Raw genomic sequence first — 18,762 nt, 5'->3', positions numbered from 1 at the left:
ATACATTTTCTCATTTATTCATCATCATGAAAGAATTTTTTGTATATCTGTATTATATTAAATGATCTTTATACTGCAGCTAGAGCACTTCCTGTTGTCTTTATCTACCAAATATAGTAACAAAGGGATATTACGTACAATGTCGATTTCATATTATGTCACTTTTCTTCACAATTTGAGGTTCGTTTAGCGCTGGAAAATATGTTTTATTGTTTGTGTTAATATTTGCATAACTTTTTGTAACCATTTTTAGCTGCAGTATAAAAATATTATATTAAGTCAATGTCAGAAATAAAAATATCAACTTTTTTGTATTCGGCACAAAAAATAAAAGTGCTCAATGAACCTCACCCTTTCCCTGTTTCTTACCCTCATACAAAACGTAAACATTTTTCTGACATTTCCCTAATATTGTATATATACATAATATTATTTTTCGGCTGAGAGGTATTCATATAATCGTTAAGGAACTATTCATCAAATTTCATACAAATCTAAGGTTGTATACCACATCTGGAGTCTTAGAATTTGTTGAATTGTTAGATAAGCTAAGTCCTTTTGAAGGTCAGTTTTGTCTCTATTGACAGTTAAATATTTTTTTTAACTCTATATTATTTACTACCACATAATCTTATCCAACAGATTTTAGTAATTTACAACAAGCATGATCTACATTACATACAAGAGTTTCCTAACAGTACCAACTATCATGGCAGGATTTAGGTAAACAGTGATTTTCCCACTGGACCGAGTTATTTTTAACATTCAGTTGTACCATCTTCTACCGCTAAATTGAGCGATTCGATTAGAAAGGTTAAATCCGGAGGAGGCACGACGAAAGGACTATTAAATATCTGTTAGAGGAAAAAATCCAGAAAAATTATGAAAACAAAGGAGTTGGTAGTCTCACAAAACAAACAAAGAACCCAAAAGGAAGCAGGGTAAACATCAAACTATGTAAAATATATTTTGGTAATTTAGGTATCAAATGACAGGTGAAGGACTGGTGATCCTTGTAGAACACATTTTGGCTAAAATTTTTGTATAAAATGAAAACGCATGAATGAATTCTGAAATTGAGGACATATATTGCCTGTTTCTGTGATACGAAGTACCTGGTTTGGTGTATCCAAAGTTCCGTTAACCAGAACGGTCTGATGTGTAAATAACTGTATATTAATCTCACTCCAACTATAAATGTTTGAAAGTAAAAAAACTTTACGTGGATAGGAATTGGGGTCAAGAATAGCGGTTTTATATGGTCCATTGGGTCAAAAATATGGCTTATGAAGTTTATAAACTAAGTATTTTAAATGTTTGACATCATTCTATACTTTCTAAATTTAGTAAAGTAAGGAAATCTTATCTATATCTTTAAATGTTCCAAATGTATACACACAGGTCGTTCAGAGTGACTAAAATAACGAGCTAAATCGTCTAATTTTTAGCACATTTTATATAGACCAGACCTTTTCAGCTGTTTATTGATTTACTATGAAATGGATATCTTGAATAATCAAACACAATCTCCAATACAAATTGAAAGTAATATTATAAATTGCATATTCTTATTAACATATAATTTAGAAATTATCTGAAACTTGCTCCACCTAGGATGGCTATTATTTTATGTATTTTTTGGTCATGTAGCTCTTCAAGTGTTTCGGTATTTTGCATTCTTGGCTTTCCTATTTTCAGCTGTGATCGTTTCTAATGAAGATAAAAGCGCTTCTGACGCATTCAATTAATTCAGTGTTATTTCCATTGTATATTCTTATTAACATATAACGAATGTAATTGTTTGTACTAAAATTATATTGCATAAGACATGTAAACTAATTCTAGGCTATGCAATGTTACCCTTTCTGCCGCGGGCAAAAACTGTGCCAGTACAGAAAAGTTCTAAAAAAGGTCACTTTTATGTTTCTCATAGAATTGGGAATGACCGTTCGAGTATATTGCAATCAAACAAAAAAAGCGACCGTGAGAAAGTTGTTTTCAAGTCTTCATTAATACTGAAAGATACCACAAACACCCGCAAAATGGCTTTTATGCTGGATCATCGCACCTTTATTGCTATTTCTTTTCAATCAATTCGATAATACACCTAATATCAATGTTAACCCAGCTGTGGTTGTTGTTTACTACAATTTGAAAATAAAGCAATGTTACAGACTTAAAGTTAATCTAAGATAATCATTTTGCAAGTAAGCATAGAATGTTTTTAGAAACTAGCTACATGTATATGGAAAACAATGGACGATTTAAGCGTGTTTAACAGACCATGTTGATTCGTTTTTACTTGATGTTTATGTGCACTTATAAAGTTTTTTGTTCTTCTAGAAGTTTCATATATTGAAACTCAAACGATAATTATTAAAATTGGATGTGCAGCGGTGCCATAAAACTGGTTCAACCAACCAGTTTCTCGCATAAATGCCTGCACTAGAGTCGAGTCACAAATAAAGATATAAGATACATTTCAAACAAAATGTTAAATGTCGATTAAAACCATCAGGTCAACCAAACACTATACACAGAAATGTAACAGATGAGCAATACGAACACCTATAAAAACAAAGATTGAACTCGGTTGCTCTTGAAGGGCACACAGATCCTGCTCCACAAGTTGCACCCGTCATGTAACTGCTGTAAAATCCGGTAACGAGTCGAGCTCGGTGATAAGTCCTTGCCGATGGGAGGATTGTGTTTGGGAAAAAAAAGATAACTATCATCATTTGTAACATAGATATTCTATAAAGGTCAAATAAGTCATTGTGGCGTATGAGAAATTTTTCCCGTTTCCAAACAGATTAACCATATAGTGTATTCCAGATTTTGCCACGGGTTTTAACTTCGATTTTTGAAACTACACCGGAATTGTTCTCTCATCTTATCGTTGTATGTCTGAAGACAAATAGGTAATAGGTAAAGATTTTTGACCAGAAAATTCATGATCAGCAATTATAATGTTCGTTATCTATTTCCTTAAATGGACATGCTTCATTAAATCTTCAATTTTCTGTTAACTTCCATGCTGATACAAGTAATTATAAACACACCTGTTTGATATGTTCTAATCTGTTAATTTCTATCATTTTGAAAGACTTTTAAACTTTACTGTTAGTACACGTTTACTTGAACAAGCTTGCTTATCTTTCACAATACAAGAATTTTCGCTCCACCGTTGATCAATAGAATGTGTGGTAAGTCAGGAAAATTTGAATCACCTTAACATGTCTTGTTTAAAAAGAATCAACCGTCTTATCTTATTTAAACAATTTAAAATAAAATTAAGATTGTGCTATCGATTTTCATTTGACATTATTTTAATTTCTGTTCTTTCTTGTTGTATTTCTTGGAATTATTCATCTACTGATTTAAGACTTCTTTCAACCCATACGAATGTACCATGTCAGTCATCTGTGAAATGTATCCAATATAAATTTTAAGGTGTACTACAAAATTAAAAGGTATCTACTGCAATGCACATTTTGAAAACTTAATGTCAACGAGGAAGCAGTCAAGCAATAGATATTAACAAAAAATATGCATCCTATAGACCTAAAATGATGAACAAAATGACGTATAAGAGTAATAATCGGTAGGTGTCTGATCTACAATTACTTTGTCCATTTGTATTTCTACCACATAATGAGATCATCATTGATGTCATATTGTTTAAGTTAAATTAAGGCGACAGTAGTTTACCGATGTTCAAATCTCTTAAATCGAATAGAAAGAGCCAAATCAAGGTAATAAATTGAAACTCAGAGAATCGCACATCGACAGGGTAAGTGTCTCCTGCTATGCATGCATCATCGCTATATAAATCTACACTCAGTAAAAATTTCACGATCGAGAATAGGACACAAACCATTAAACTACACTTCAGACGACTATACGGGCATCTAAAGATCTAAGACCACGAGAAAAAGTCGCAATTGAGATGAGACACCGACACATCGTATGTGTCAACAAATTCGTGATAGTGACCGTAAAACTTATGTAACGTCTATTTCAGTCGTTCTTCCTCATAACTCTGTTGGAGCAGTTTGTGTATAAGGAACAAAACCCTGTTAATGAAGTCCGTATAGTGTGAACATGCACAAGTGGAACGTTTTAAATAAGATATGTAAACACCATTCCATAGCACAGGGGATACGTTACTTCAAAGAAATATTGACTATTGGAAAGTTGAAATCCTCAAGTTTGTCATAGATTCAAGTTTGAAGTCGTACATCTGTGTCGATATCGAGGAAAGGAACAAGATATGAAGTACATCTCCTACTTTCGGTGTTAGTCTTTTTTTCAAGTTCACTGAGATATGTGAGATGTAAGCACTCATTGCAATCTGGGTTATTGAGTGACAGAACATCATCAATATATCTGAAATAGAAATAAAAGGCCTTAGCACGTTTATTTTTTAGAAGTTTATATGCTTCATATGAGTACAAAAACAAGTCGCCCAGTGGTGGTGCACAATCAGTACCCATTGGAATACCGACTGTCTGCTGAAATATCATTCTATCAAACTCAACAAATATGTCGATCAAAAAGTCCAGCATTTTGATGGATTCAGTGTGGTTCTTTACAAAGTTAGAATTTTTCATTACCTAAAACAAGGAATTTGGATCTACGTTTCACATTTTTGTAGAAAAAGCTCTGTTTAATGTCTTAAATTTCCTATAGTATTTACTATAAATGAAAGGAGGTGTAAGATACATTTCAAGACAGCAACTCAACGAAACAAAAACAAACTAAAAGACATCTAGGATAAATGTATATATACATTTATACAAAACTATTTCTTACATGTTTATAATGTCATGCATTTGTTACTTAAATTTGAAATTTAGGATTGGCTGTATTCATAGCAGTAAGTATGATTCTTGCTAATATTGGCATGTGTTGAATTAAATACAAGCAAAATAAGATTACTGTTAAAATTTTCTAATTTTATACTAGAATTTTTATACATATATTTTAATTTCAAACATCTCTTGAATTAATGGTCTTATTGGCAATGTCTTAACGCAATGTTATTAATTTTAGACACATTTCATTCAGAGATAACATATTCGGTTTATTGCAAACGTAGTCCGTGGATCGCTTTATTATCTAACAGAATTGATGAGTAAACTGAGAGTAATTAAAGTTTGTCTATAGAAATCAGGATGGCATCTTTAACCAGTTCGAAAAATATAGGTGTCGTCGATACTACAAATCCTAAATAAATTCTTCTGCGCTTTTAATCAACATTCAAATAAATCTGATTTTACAAAAAAAAAAAAAATTATTTAACAAAAATTTACAAAATGCAGTTTAAAACTATTAAAAAATCGAATATTTCTATTAAAAGAAGGCAGAACATACTAAAGGGTCTTTACAATTTCATAAGTTGAAGATATCCTGATATCGTACCAACCCAGTAACTATAACAACCAATTTTCAAAACAAATATTTTATTAGTTTAATTATTTAATTGATTGTTCCTTGCTTAACGCCTAGTGGCAAATGCATTGTGCATCTTTAGGATGAGTTGTTTAAAGTAATAAAATACTTCAAATTTAAAAAAAAGTTGACTATGTTTTATATACTTGATTGGCTAAGTTTTACAATGGAACAATTATAAGTGGACTTTCCTGTAAAAGAAAATCCTTTATCTTATCAAAGTCTTTAGAAATGTACTGCTGTTGAATTATTGTCTTTCCGTACATGAAAATGCCGATACTTATTCGTATGCAGTGACCTCAACTACGAGACCTCTCATTACAACTTTGACCACCGCACAGCGCAAGTGCGAGGGAAAACCATAATGAAAGAATGTAAACAAACATGCACTAAAAGGTAAATACTAATAATTGATTCAAAGAACAAATTAGATATAACCGAATCATTTTATATCATTTTTTTTATGGAAGTGTTTAATTAACAAATAGGATAGCATGGGAAATATTTTTACCTGGCTCTATCAATTCACTTATTTGAACATGTGCTCCTCGATTCTGTGTTGGTTTTTTTCAATGTCACTATCCGGTAAAATTCGGTTAAGAACCTGAAAGTTAATTACCTTGCGATCAACAATCACCGAATGAAATATTATGTGTCGATAATACGTAACAGATTCGTAATAAATGCAAAAAGAGTGCATAGATTACTTAGTTTAGTATGTATGTATGCATTGGTTCAATAATTTCCTTTACACCAAAATTACAAGAAACTCGTTTCATATGACTTTAAAAGATGTTCCAATTTAAGTTAGTAATAGCTCTATTGTCAGCGCTAAAAGCATCAATACATTTAAATTTTATATACGAATTAGTCTCAGTCCATGGTACGATAGTAAAATATTTTATTTTTTTCTGGTAAAACCTACAGAAATATTATTGTATTTTACCTCAAAGTTTTAGGAAAGTTTTCTTGGATGCATACTTCATTTTGGAAGTATTAGACAAATAATCATTATGCCTTGTATGCAATATAAAGTACAATAATTTTGAATGTATCTGTTCTTAGAAACCGAAGGATACGGACAGACATATGCGCATCCTGTACAGGAGTAGAGATAGCAGAGGAACGTCAACATCGTATTAAATGTGAAGCCAATGAGGTTAATCCTCAATATTAGAGAATTCTTGATATCTGACGTTGGTTATGTATATCGTTATGATTATCGCGATGTATATCATTATGTATATCACTAATTATATTGTTATGCATATCGTTATGCATATCGTAATGTAAGCCGACCGTGCAAGACCCCTGCAGTCGTTATGTGTACATTAGAAATCTGATTCACGACTGTGTTTCCCGATTTTCTGTAGGAAGAGAGACAACTCTCATTCACCTGTACATAAATTGTATCCCTTCTTACGTATAAAGTAGATCATTATGTCGCTAATGTTTTTTCCTCTACGGTGTGTTGGGGTGCAGTTAAAAGAGTTGGACGTTAAAGCAATGAATAAGAAATACTTAGTATTGTATTTTATCTAATGAGTCCATATCTTGAAAGTTAAAGGAAAAAACTTAACATTTCCATATCAATAGATAGATAATAATAAAAAAAATGTATATAGTTATTTAGTGACTTACTGCAGCCTACTCATTATTCATTGTTTTTCTACTTAAATCGGTCGCTGAAATATAGGTAAATATTAAAAACTAAGTAAATAAACCAATTTCAATTTAATCAAAGGAGGCGAACAAACAGAAGCTGCGGAACAAATGAATAAAATAAGGTGACTATAAGAGTCTAAAGAAATCAACCGGATCGCTTGGAAATGACGATGATACACACCTACAATTCTAAATATTTGTGCAACGATACTGATGAATGATATAAACGAAAAGACTGAAATTATATCACATTTCGTCACAAAAACTTACCTTTTTTTTAATACTGTCGATACTTTTTAAAGATTGTTTTAAAACAAAGATTACAATTCACTAAGGCAGAGTTGAATTGTTACAACCTTAGTTTTAGCCAAATTACATAAAGTATTCCCAAGCACTGGGTACCTGACAGATGGTATCGTCGGGTTCTGATATTTCACCAGCAGCGAAAACGACTATAGTAAGTGTAGTAAACCCGCACAGTATTATGCATTTGTTGGAACATGATTGGGTTATTTCCCGTTCATCATAATAAAATATCAATTAAAATATAACTTAGCAGTACACATGCATGATATATTTATGTGAGGTACAGTTAGGCAGCAGTAGTTCACATCTCATTAATCAATTTAGAAGACAAATCAAGGTAACATACAAAAACTGAGGGAATGGCATGAACTCAAATATGATCGAGACCTTGAGAGTCGACTTTATCTGCAATTTAGTATCTATTTAATAGGAAGCATAAGAATAGGTGGAATTTTGCGGCCACCTGAGCTCTCAGAAGCTGGGCAGTTTTCCATGCTTTATCTTGCTTTCCCCCATATATTTTGAATTGTTTTTATTGAAATCATTTTGTACTTTGAAATATAAAAAGTGCACTTCAATAACTGATCATTTTCATTACTAAAATCACATTTTATTATTTGCTTTTCAAGTTGAGTGACGATACATTAGTTTGATCATTGGTACTTTTTTTTATTATGGTGTGTAAACATGGTAAAAGGCTTTTCATTATGTTCTGTAAACATGGTTAAAGGCTTTTTATTATGGTCTGTAAACATGGTAAAAGACTAATGTGACTTGTCTTTGGCTCAATGAATCCAAACGCTTTAGAATTACCACAGATTTAATCTGGCGAACATCGTCGTTTCTGTATGAAAATATGGATGTTGTATGATCGCCAATGCGACAACTGTTCATATATACCAATAAAAGAGCAAGGATGTAGGACTCGGAGGTGCGATGGGGAAGCTGAAGTGCGATGGTCACGCTGATGTGCGATGGTCTACGCCGAAGTCCGATGGTCCTTTCGCTGAAGTCCGACGGTTTTGCATGACGTTTGGATAGTGTGACGTTGTCAAATACAACGTTATTAATTTAAAACTAAATGGATTCACAGGCAGGAGAATAAGATTTGTAGATGAAGGTAACATGCGTTCAAAGGAAAGGAAACAGAATGAAACGAACGATTCAAGTCTCGAACAGTTTTGAGCATTAGAGGTGGCGGTTACAAAAATATGTAAAACTAAGTCAAACAGCAAACCATGGGGAACAAGGCGGCTAGAAGATTATCTTGATCTGCGGATGGGCTAACCAGTGTTCGGAAGCATGTATAATGTATTCCACAAACGTTTGGTCCGACTAATAAAATGTCTTGATCTTAATATTAATTTTCACTTCTCTTCAAGTATACGTCACATGATTTTGTGTGGACAACTTAATCATAAAATAAAATTAATTATTAGCAATGTTTTCGTTATAACAAGTAGCGATAATTTTGTTTTACTCTTAGATGAATCCTGCTTTGCAAGAAAACACGCAATCTTAGTAAGTTTATTGTGTTTAAAGTATTAATCTTCTGAAATGGGTTAGACCAAAATAAACCCCTTATGGTCCCAACTTGGTTTATTCTAAATTTCTTAGCTATGAGATGACAAGAACAAGTTACTAGTATATTAGATACAATTAAATGTATCCTGCTAAATTAGTACTTTAGACCGCCGCACTGAAACCATTTTTTTTTTATCGCACTTGCATTGAACACTCAATATAAAGACACTCGAATCCATTATACTTAATCTGATCCATCCAGTATGTTTTCTGACTCCATACTGCTGTGTGCTATGCGAATAATTAGCAAATCAAAATTAAAGTCTTTGGTTTGACCTGACCAGAAATAATACCCGATCTTCCAGATGCGAGGCTAGCACGCTAACCACTACACCACCACGTTAAATGGGGTTTTAACTTCAGACCATCGCATTTAGCTAGTATACACAACGGCACAGTTAGACCACCGCACTTCAACGTACCCACTTACGCACTTCAGCGTATCTAACAACAAGTTAGCGTCACAATGTCACCATCGTACTTCAGCGTCTTAACCAACGCACTTCAGCGTGGACCATCGCACTTCAGCGTGACCATCGCTGTTCGGAGTACCATCGCGGTTCAGAGTCCTACTATTAGCAACTATGTGTTTTTGTCCGTCCTTTTACAATGCGCAAACCACATAACGTGCGGTAAGCAATAAATGGCCCTGTATCGCCCGACAAAATGTGAAACAATTCAAGAGAGAAATAAAAACATGATTTATGTGTATATGCATGTATTGTAGCCAGGCCACACAGTCTAATTCTGGTCATTATTGATCTGTTCTAATTTTTAAGTATCCAGTGTCCCAAAACGAGTGCTCAAAACTGCAGAACATACTGACAACGCTTAATTAACATTAATAACATTGCATTGTTATATATATATTGTAAGTAAGGGCGACTTCATAAGTATGGTTTACTTGTGTCCAATCCAATTTACTTAATTATTAGATAAAAATGTTTAAAATAAACGCTTAACAATCCGATAATATTGGTGTTTTATTTTGGTAGGACTGTGTTCGTGCAAACGCTTCTAATATGATACATTTTGACATCATGTCTTTAAATTATTTTGTGAATCTCTTGGGGTAAGTACTCATTTTATGATGGGACATAATATATTAGTATATTAGTCCCAGGATTATGGGATGTCATTTCGAAATTCATCAACGATGAAGTCTAGAATGTCGTCCATCAACTTCTGAAAATACCGTGGAAATAAATAGAACCAATAAGCATTCAATTTGGGTTCCTTTCAAATCTGTCGTTAAGAGCCAATCTGCCAGAAAACCATGCAAAACCGTCCGAATGTCACTTTTTCCAAATGAGTTCATATTTGGCATATTGGTGCACCTTAGTAATGTCAATAACCACACAAATTTTTTTGGGAAAATATTAAACCGATCTGGATATTTTTTGAGCGCCATGTTTTAACAGATGAAATTGCTCGAAAACAGCAAAAATAAGCCTTTTTTGGCATATTTCGCTGGTTTAAATAAAAAAATATGGTAACATTTAGAATTTTTTGATAGTTGTTCCTAGTAATACATCACTTTAAGTGTAAGAATGCATAGAATTAACAATGCTGTCTATTAAGTGTATGTATAATCTAACTGTTTCAATATGTCTTATTTAGCTACATGTCCAAAATGGCTGATTTTGGTCATCTTTCAGAGCCAAAATACTCCAAGACCCGTTTATTATTGTAAAACAACATATCTACTTGCAAAGTATAACTATATATACCCAATCAAAAAAAATATCAAGCTCGGCAAATAATGTTGGTGTCTGGTATATGCCACAACAAAATGGGGTAACCTGCATATTCAAATTTTCTCAATTTTGCTGTCTAATTTGTAACTACTGACATATGATAGGATCTGGACTTATAAATAAGTATAACAACAAATGGAAAAGAATAATTAATGTTTCATTTAATACATTAAGAAAAAAATCATACATAAATACAAATTATTCATTATAAATCTAGAGGCTCCCAGGAGCCGAAATAGATCGTATTGACAAATTGTGCACCTAAAACGATAAAAAACACATATTTCAAACGCAATCAATTTAAATTAGAAGTTAAACAATTCAGAATAAGTTCAGACTGTAAAAAAAAAGTTTCTTCTGACCACTTTTGCAATTTATTCTTATAATATATTGATATAGTTGTCGGATAGTAGCAGAAAACTGTGAAAATTTGTAAATTTACACATTTCAGGGACAATAGCTCATAGATGTTATGTCCAGTTTTTCAGAAAAATTTTGGTATTTAGATCTTGTCATGTTGATAGTTTTTATCAATATATATATATTTTGAAAAGTTTTTAAATTTTGTATACATATATATATGTATGACACTTCTTCTAAAGTTATTAAGATGATGGTTTAAAAGTGAAAACTGTAAACAGATGATTTTAACAGACACTTAGTGATGGAAATTTTTTTATGACCCTTTGAGCCTAGTATGCTAACAAGGCAAGATTTGCCAGGTACCTATATCTATGTTGCTGCAATGTGGTCAATACAAACATGAAAATCATAAATGCTTTTAAAATGAAAGAACCTTAGTGAGCACGCTCACATACCCCACGTCCCCACATTGTCATTGGAGAAATAAAATAAGTGTAAGAAAAAAAAATTGTATCAGAAAAAAAATTGAATCATAATTTCCTGTCAATATGCACATCGACGTAGTATGTCCTTATTATCTACACAGTTTCATGAAATTCTGTTGTGTGGTTTGAGAGGAGTTGCGATGACAAAAGGTTGCAGTAGTATATTGGGCAAATAAGTTCAAAGGGGCATAATTCCTGGAAAAAAAATTGAATCGTAATTTCCTGTCGATATGCACATCTACGTAGTATGTCCTTTTTATCTGAAAAGGTTTCATGAAATTCTGTTGTGTGGTTTGTGAGGAGTTGCGATGACAAAAGGTTGCAGTAGTATATTGGGCAAATAAGTTCAAAGGGGCGTAAATACTGGAAAAAAAATTGAACCGTAATTTCCTGTCGATATGCACATCTACGTAGTATGTCCTTATTATCTGAAAAGGTTTCATGAAATTCTGTTGTGTGGTTTGAGAGGAGTTGCGATGACAAAAGGTTGCAGTAGTATATTGGGCAAATAAGTTCAAAGGGGCGTAACTCCTGGAAAAAAAATTATATCGTAATTTCCTGTCGATATGCACATCTACGTAGTATGTCCTTATTATCTGAAAAGGTTTCATGAAATTCTGTTGTGTGGTTTGAGAGGAGTTGCGATGACAAACTGTTGCAGTAGTACATTAAAGTAAATAAGTTCAAAGGGGCGTAACTCCTAGAAAAAGAATTGAATCGTAATTTCCTGTCTATATGCACAACTACATAGTATGTCCTTATTATCTAAAAAGGTTTCGTGAAATTCTGTTGTGTGGTTTGAGAGGAGTTGCGATGACAAGAAACAGGACTGACGGAGGGACAGGTCAAAAACATTATACCCTCCGCAACTCGTTGCGTAGGGTATAAAAAAATACCATAACTAGACGAAAAACAAATAACTTAGTCTATATATACCAGTGCAAAATTTATAAAGAATTTTGAATGAAATTGGATAGCTGTTAAGATTACTGTACCTATAATGCTCTACATCACATCCTCGGAGATAACAGAATTAAAATAAGTCATATGAATCTTCAAATTTCAATAAAGTTGAATGTGTTTTTTTATACTTGAACGGCTATAGGTTTTACTATAAAACAAGTGTACATTAACTTTCTTGTAAAAGAAAAACCATAACATTAAAATCTCCATAAATGATGAACTGTTATTTTTTGAGACATCATCCCATGGAAGATTTAACTGATGTTTTAAAGTTGGAAAGTTTCTGTTGCTTGTTTGGTTGGTTTAAATTGTTTCTGTTAGAAGCATTATCAGTCTCCCAATCTGATGTTGACTCAGTGCTGTGAAAGTTCAGTTGTTGTTGACACTGACAGAAAGGTTAGCTGCAAGTCTAGATCTGAAAACCACAAAACATACATACATAAATCAGGCTGTTAGTTTTCATATTTTTTCATTTTCTTATTTTGGGGCCTTTTATGGCTGAATATATATGCAGTATAGGTCTTGCTCATTGTTGAAGGCCATATGGCGTATGAAGACCTATAGCTTTACTTCTATGTCATTTGTTCTCATTGGCAATCATACCACATTTTTTTTTAATTTCATATATATACCACTGACAGGAAATAAAATTGACAACTTTTACTGTAAGTGGATGCAGTTACAAAATTCTGCAAAAAAACTAAAGCCAAATCATTTTTGCAGAATAGTTATTATCCACTCCTTTTAAGCATGTCCAAATAGCCCTTCACATCTTTACAACAATAAAAATTGCCTCCATTTGGTTTGGCATGTCAAATTACCTCTCAATATAATTTTACATTGAAAACAGACAATGGTGATAATTTGACCGCTTTTAGTGACAATCTTTGAAATGGTGGCCATCTTTATATCTGTCCTCTGTGTCAAAGTACAGCTAAATATCAATATTCTTTAAAATCAAACTCAACAAAATTGAAAATTTTACCCTTTTTTTGCTGTGTCCATCTTTAAAAAAAAATTTCATTGTTTTGTTGGCATGTCAAAAGTGCTATAATTCCTTAATGTCAATTTTCATATAAGGCCATCTTGAAAATGTTTGCCATTTTGGAAGAAAAAACAACCTTACTTTGTTTAGCAAGTCAAACTACCACGACTATCCCTAATTAACAATTTTCATTAAATTAACCAGTGTTGAAATTTGTGCCATCTTTGGTGGCCATCTTGAAAATGTTTGACATCAGATAATATCCACATATTGTGCTTTTCTTTTCACTAAAGTTTCATTTAAAAAGATAACACCAGTTATCTCAGAAAAGGACAAATTTTGTGGAAGATGAAGAAAAAATGCAAGTTTGGACAGAACATTCAAGCTATAACAGCTCTAAATTTGTAATGGGATTAAATATTTGACAAAGAATAGGTTTCTAACACAGAATAAATATGGTATAAAGATAAAGTTTAATAGATTCAGCATATCAGAGAACCCCAAGATCAAATTAAGATTTAAAATTTAGTTTAATTTTGGACCCTTTGGACCTCAATGTAAACCAATTTCATAATAGGGCCCAAAAACTAAATACAGGTTAGATTCAGGCTGAATCAGCATCTTTAAAATTATTGTTGAAATCAAACACAGTTAAATTATGGACCCCATTTGAACCAACTTGAAAACTGGGACCAAAATCATAAATCTAAGTACATATTTATATTCAGGATATTTGATTATTTCTATTTATCATTCAAAGGACCCCAATTCATTGTAATTAGAGTTCAAGTTTTGTTAAAATTAAACTAAGTTAAAATTTGGACCCTTTGGACTTTAAAATGTGGACAAATTTGAAAACTGGACCGAAATTAAAAATCTAAATATAAAACATTTGCATTTTGTATATCAAAAGAACCTCAAGAATTCAAGTTGTGTAGAAATAAGAAAAAAAATTTTGGACCATTTTGAAATCAATGTGAACCAATTTAAAATGGGGCCCAATTGCAACATCTTAAATTATTTAAATACATTGTTAGATTTAGCATATTAGAACCCAAATAATGTATTTATTTTAATTTGTTCTTGTCCTAAACATGCATGAACTATTTGCCATTGGACATTAGCATTACCAACAACCAATCAATTAATGGAACAGGTGAAATATCTTCAAAAGTACCAATAAAAATCTCCCCCTTTTATATTTGAAAAAGTAAAATCACAAAAATACTGAACTCCGAGGAAAATTCAAAAAGGAAAGTCCCCAATCAAATGGCAAAATCAAAAGTTCAAACACATCAAACGAATGGATAACAACTGTCATATTCCTGACTTGGTACAGGCATTTTCTATGTAGAAAATGGTGGATTGAACCTGGTTTTATAGCTAGATAATAAACCTCTCACTTGTATGACAGTCGCATCAAATTCCATTATATTGACAACGATGCATGAACAAAACAAACAGACACAATAGGTAAAATTGTCAAAAATAGGGGTACAGCAGTCAACATTGTGTTATCATCTTAATCACTATAAAAACAAACAAATGTAACGAAGAAGCACAAAAAGGCATACATCAAATTTAACATCCTCATTTTGCTTATATTATACGATTTTATATATCTATGTAAAATCCACCCATAAAGGATGGAAGGTTTTAAGTACTGGCGTAAAATCGCGCGTTTGAAATTCGCACAGGTAGACATAAAATAATTTTGTCGTTCAAAGTATGACGGGATACATAAATACAGAGTCACGTAAAATGGATATCACAAAAAACAGACTTAACAGTAAAAGTAATACGTATTAATAAATAAAATAATTGAAATGGAATGTATGAACAGTTCATTAGTCATTGTTAGTTATTGAATGGAAACTATAGGAGCCGCCCAATATAGTACTACAAATTAAAATTAGCAAAGTGATTTTTCAATGGGAAAACCAAGTTAACAAAGACCTGTTTAATAAAACTGATGTACAAATGTATAACATGTAATTGTATAATTATGTTATTATATAAGTGATTACATATACTTTGTATGATTACCATGTTATACAAACAGTTAAATTAATATATAAGTTAATAATAACTTACCAATATCTTCTTCTATACATGTATTTAGTTTGACCTGGCTATTGTCACTTTTACAAAAATTCATCTTAATTGAGCATTGCTTGCATATATATAGCCCTACAAATAAAAAGTGTTAAACTATAAAATAATTCTTCAATTTTGTTTTACATGAAATAAAATATATCAGACAGGAAATGTAGGGTAGTGTAGCATCACTGTGCATGTAGTTTAAATGTATGTTTTTTTCTTTTAAAAAGGGCTCTATAAGTAATCTACATACATGTACATGTAGGGTCCTAAAATTGAACCTTACAAAAGTTTGCAATGCTTTTGATTTTTTTAGTCTCCATGGCCTATTAGTTCATTAAAAAAATATTATTCTCTGGATAAAGTTGTCTAGTGTTACATGTACAGTTTGTTGTATGTAAAACATGTATTTGTAGGAGGCTTTTCCATGAGATAAAACTTTTTTTAGTAGACAAAGAGCTGAACAACTTCCAGTAAGAACTGAAAATATAACTTACGGGAAGAGAATAAAAACCTGACCTGCTAAACGTTGAATATGTTGAAATAGATTTTGATTATTATCATGATTCTGGTCTATAAATTGATTTTTTAAAGCAGAAAATAAATATATATTGTACCCTGGTTAATAGCTTGAAAATTAAAATTCGGTCCTAAGCTGACAAGGACATAAATATTTTGACCATTCTAACCCTCCCCCTTGCTTTTTTAATCAAATGGTCCCAAGACAGAACAATGTATATACGGATATATATTATTTGCTTGCACTTTGCCATAGGAAATAAATAAGATGTCTTAGAAACAGGTCAGGTGTAAAAGAATATTCACATGCCCCTTCAACACCCCCCCCCCCCCCTTTTTTTTAATCTAGCTAATGTATCAATTGTTGGTCCCCTAATTTCAGATTGACTATATGGAACAAATGAAAATTGATTGTAAGATTTGTACCTGTTCCTACTGGAATAACTCGTCCTGTATACAGTCTGTTTTGAAAGGGTGAAGATCCTTGGTCAGCTTTGGCTTTGCTGGAAGAGGGTTGGACGAGATGTTGACATCTTGCTTGACTATCATGTCAATGAATTCCATAAAAGTCCCTGTACTTCGAGCATATTCAAAGACAAGATGATGTAACAACCATGGGAAAATAAACCACTCCTTGTCTTATATAAAATAAGGAGTCCTGTTGGAAATTCTACACCATAGTTTTCAGTATTATTCAGACTTCCTAAATGTAGATGAATGGTAGTCTGTATCTGTATGAATATGTTTGGTTACCAATGCTGGTTTCAATACCACGGTAGAGAGAGTGTCGTTGATTTATTGATGGTGGGCCAGAGCAGTTTTGACACTCTCAATCTCAATTTTGGTGCGAGCAAGGTGGTTCCACTCGCTCACTTTTTTTTTTACGAAGAATGATTTAGAATACTTTTGTTTTGCTCGTTGAAATCTAAAAACACTTTTTGCTGTTCATGGACTTATTTTTCCAATCAATATTTATCATGTTTATTCACTAAATTATTGTCATGATTGTCAAATTTCTTGGCAGTAATTATTTTGTTTGGAAATGCTATTTTGGTCTTTAGTGCATTCAGATATCTTAAATAGTTTGTAATATGTAGATGTATAAGGCTGGGATAGCCCACATGCTCATCCTAGATTATTAAAGTCACAAACTTCACTGTAAACATTTGTCTGCCAAACCATCACTGGGAGCTGACATGTTTGAGATCTTACCCAAGGGAGATAAGTCAATGAAAGAGCATAAAAGATGGACTCCCTGGTTTCAGACAATTTATTGATTTTTGGACTTGCAGTACAAATACGTCTTATTTCATTTTTCAGACAAATTGATTTTACTTGTTCGAATGATTTTATGAGCCATTTTAGTACCAATTGTGTTTAGAATTTAATTAAAATCAAAATCAAAATGTGTCAATTTGGGACTAAAATCACCATTCTTCCAAGGCATAAATTAACATATAATAGTCATTTGCCAAGCTTAATATTTTGTTTTGATATAAAACATACCCCATAGTTAAAACCGATATAAGTTGCAAACAAATCCGGAATGGGTCTTGCAAGATAGAAGCGAATGAAAACCACGTAAATTCATGTATGAAAAACCCCGCCTTTGTGTCCCTGCTCCTGGCAATGTGCCAAATCGTTTAAATTTTCATTTGTATTGATCATAACATAGTAAAATGGATGAGTTTCAGCTGACATTACTCTAAAAACTCAACTACCCCATTTAATATGCTTCTGGGTCATTCTTAAAAGGCATAAAAAAGTTGGATTTTTCCTTGGTTTCATTATGAATTTACAGAATTATGCAAATGAGGCTGTTACTAAAAATAGATACGATTCTGGGAAAAATTAAGTGGTCAAATTCTTTTATTTTATGTCAAAGATTAAGATGATGTATAAAAATTTGTCAAGTTGTGATTGTCGATTTGGACGATTTTCTGAATATTGCATGGTTTTCTGGCGGATTGGCTCTTAAGATGTCTGAAGATATGATCAACAAATAAAGGCAACAGTAGTATACCGCTGTGCTGTTCAATAGTCATAAATCTATTAAGCAAAAACAAATCCGGATGAGATAAGTATGTTTATCCAAAAATAATGTTCCACAGTTTCAGCTGCTTCGTTTGTCCTATACGTTGACGTTCAGATGTTAGCGGTTTGTTGATCCTTATATCATTGTTATTGTCTATACTATTTGGTCTATAAAACAGGCCACTTAAAGCATTATTTTGTCTTCTTTGTGACTCTTTTTTTTCTTGCTTTTATTAATATTATAAATTTTTTGTCTATCAGCAATAGGAGTAAAACTGCATGCTTGCCTCCACATAATTTACGGTCCTTTGTCGACAGGGTAAGCGTTTCCTGTTATGTATGCATCACCCGCATGAGATTACACACTCACAATCAGTTAGAGGTCAGATACTATATATTCATATATTATTTTAAATACATGTATGATATTTTTTTGAAATTCAGGTTTGTTCCATGCATCATTACATTACAGAAACCGGTTCTTCTCTATATGATTATGGCTGTGCATTTATACAGGTAAGGTCATTTTCTTGTAATGAATGTAATT

At 32.2% G+C, this 18,762-nt stretch overlaps 1 long non-coding RNA gene across 1 annotated transcript; it reads right to left on the bottom strand.

Moving 5' to 3' along the window:
* Positions 1–10,907: 10,907 nt before the first annotated feature.
* On the bottom strand, positions 10,908–18,157 carry LOC127707493 (uncharacterized). Its single transcript, XR_007984938.1, has 3 exons — positions 16,608–18,157; positions 15,657–15,752; positions 10,908–12,992 (listed from the first exon to the last, which is right to left on the bottom strand). It is a non-coding gene; the product is annotated as an uncharacterized LOC127707493 (long non-coding RNA).
* Positions 18,158–18,762: the final 605 nt, after the last annotated feature.

This window comes from Mytilus californianus, unplaced genomic scaffold (genome assembly GCF_021869535.1).
Source record: "Mytilus californianus isolate M0D057914Y unplaced genomic scaffold, xbMytCali1.0.p SCAF_7, whole genome shotgun sequence".
Classification (NCBI taxonomy): Eukaryota; Metazoa; Mollusca; class Bivalvia; order Mytilida; family Mytilidae; genus Mytilus; species Mytilus californianus.
Note: the sequence above shows the minus strand (reverse complement) of the source record. Positions and strands in the feature narration are given on the sequence as shown.